Raw genomic sequence first — 3,045 nt, forward strand, 5'->3', positions numbered from 1 at the left:
ACCACGGTGCCACGTTGAAAGTCACTGAGCTCTTCAGTACAGGCCATTCTACTGCCAACATTTGTCTATGGAGATTGCATGGCTGGGTGCTTGATTTTATACAATTGAAAGCAACGGCTGTGGCTGAAATACCCGAATCCACAAATTTCAGTTCAAATCAAATGTTATTTGTCACATACACATGATTAGCAGATGTTAATGTGAGTGTAGCGAAATGCTTACACTTCTAGTTCCGACAGTGCAGTAATATCTAACAAGTAATCTAACAATTCCCCAACAACTACCTAATACACACAAATCTAAAGGGGTGAATGAAAATATGTACATGTTAGTATATGGATGAGCGATGGCTGAGCGGCGTAGGCAAGGTGCAATAGATGGTATAAAATACAGTATGTACATGTGATATGAGTAATGTAAGATATGTAAACATTATTCAAGTTGCATTATTTAGAGTGGCATGTATAAAGTGACTAGTGATCCATTTATTAAAGTGGTCAGTGATTGGGTCTCAATGTAGGCAGCAGCCTCTCTGAGTTAGTGATTGCTATTTAACAGTCTGATGGCCTTGAGATAGAAGCTGTTTTTCAGTTTCTCGGTCCCAGCTTTGATGCACCTGTACTGACCTCTCCTTCTGGATGGTAGCGGTGTGAACAGGCAGTGGCTCGGGTGGTTGATGTCCTTGATGATCTTTTTGGCCTTCCTGTGACATTGGGTGCTGTCGGTGTCATGGAGGGTAGGTAGTTTTCCCCCAGTGATCGCGTTGTGCAGACCGCACCACCCTCTGGAGAGCCTTGCGGTTGAGGGCAGTGCGGTTGCCGTACCAGGCTGTAATACAGCCCGACAGGATGCTCTCGATTGTGCATCTGTAAAATTTTGACAGGGTTTTGGGTGACAAGCCAAATTTCTTCAGCCTCCTGAGGTTGAAGAGGCGCTGTTGCGCCTTCTTCACCACACTGTCTGTGAGGGTGGACCATTTCAGTTTGTCGTTGATGTGTACACCGAGGAACTTAAAACTTTCCACCTTCTCCTTGATAGCTTGATAATGAGCTTGGAGGGTACTATGATGTTAGATGCTGAGCTGTAGTCAATGAACAGCATTCTTACATAGGTATTCCTTACATAGATATGGAATAGGGCAGTGTGCAGTGTGATGGCGATTGCGTTGTCTGTGGACCTGTTGGGGCGGTGTGCAAACTGAAGTGGGTCTTGGGTGGCCGGTAAGGTGGTGATATGATCCTTGAATAGTTTCTCAAAGCACTTCATGATGACAGAAGTGAGTGCTACGAGGCGGTAGTCATTTAGTTCAGTTATCTTTGCCTTCTTGGGTACAGGAACAATGGTAACCATCTTGAAGCATGTGGGGACAACAGACTGGTATAGGGAGCGATTGAATATGTCCGTAAACACACCAGCCAGCTGGTCTGCGCATGCTCTGAGGACGTGGCTAGGGATGCCGTCTGGGCCGGCAGCCTTGCGAGGGTTAGCATGTTTAAATGGGGTGTCCACATACTTTGTAGTGTATATTGTTCAATATTTTGTTGATCAATACATGATTATCTTTCCTTCTCCTGCCTTGGTATAGGCTCTGAGATGAAATAGGCTATGATGTTGCGCTCCTTTTGCACAGCAATACTGCAGCCTACACATACAGTTGAATAGTTTAAATAGGCTACCGTTCTATTTACTTTCAAGCATGCTTGGCTATCGAATGAACAATGGATAAATGGTAGACTCATTTTTTGTTGTGTAGCGGGAATAAACCTATTTGACCTTTTGATGTCATAAAAGTAGGGACAGTAATATGTCCTGCAATATGATTATGATTTAAGCCTACATAAGAAAAGTAAAACAAACATAGACCTATTAGGCTACATGCTGCTATTCGATATCGTTACCAATGGCAAATGCATCTGTTTAATCATTTGGCCTACGTTTGAATGTTTTTATGATTATTCCCATCCACCAAATACCTCCAAGTTCCCCAAAACAACAACATTAGCTTGCAATACAATTGATCAACCACTAGAAGTTGTGCGTCCACACTGTTTAAGCTTTGCTTGGAGATACGTACATTTTCACCAACCTTTGCAGGAAAACTGAGCCTCCTGCTCCCTATCTGCTCTGCTCTCTGCTGTTCCTAATTCAATACATTTGAATTAGGGACAGCAGTTAATACACCTTAAATTCCCATTTGTTCCTGTAAACTAATTTGTAGGTCGCCTCTGACACAGTCCCCCCCCCTTCTGCAGGACTCCTTATTTCTACAGTCGAGTGCGAGACCGACCGAGGGGGGATGGAGGGAGGGGGAAAGTGAGGGGAGGGGGCGAGGGGAGTGGAGGGTAGGGTTGATGAAAACAACAGATCGCTGCTACCCTAATCCTTTTGTGTATACGGTGTTAATCCAGCCGTAAAAGCCCGCTGCATCCGCGCCTTGTACCCGAGCGCTCCCATCACACAAACAACTACCCTATGTCCTTATGGAGAGCAATGTCTGGATAGTCATACTGTAAACACAGCACTAGCAGCACTAGCATCCCATAACAAACACACCAGAACACAACCTCAAACTCTAACTGTGCCTGTTGTGTGTCCATTCGTCTGAGTTGCGCCAGGGATGTGCAGCCTTAACACAGATTTCCTCTTTGCGCGTTTGTGCAGAGTGCGTTTTAATTAATGCGGGGAGGGTGAAGGTGTGTTTTGAAGATGGGTTTTGTTTTTTGGCTGCTTTCTGACATTTTCTCCATGTGCATTTGTTGTTTTTGTTCCATTTGTGCATACAGAGTTGTTGGTTTGTTTGGTATGGATGTATGAATGCATACATGTGAATGTAAGTCAGTGTATTCATTGTGTGCTGTGTTTTTGTGTGTATCCCAGGCTTGTTTACAAGCTGAACGAGAGAGAGGGGGGAGGGGGATAGAGGGAGGGAGCGGTAGTGTGGTTGCCGGGGCAGGGGGGGCTGTGTCTAAAGAGGACACACCCTGGCAGCAGCGGAGGCACCAATGCCCCTCCCACCCCCAACCCCCCTCTACTCCGACCCACAAC

The sequence above is a fragment of the Salmo salar genome, chromosome ssa14, assembly GCF_905237065.1.
Source record: "Salmo salar chromosome ssa14, Ssal_v3.1, whole genome shotgun sequence".
Taxonomy (NCBI): domain Eukaryota; kingdom Metazoa; phylum Chordata; class Actinopteri; order Salmoniformes; family Salmonidae; genus Salmo; species Salmo salar.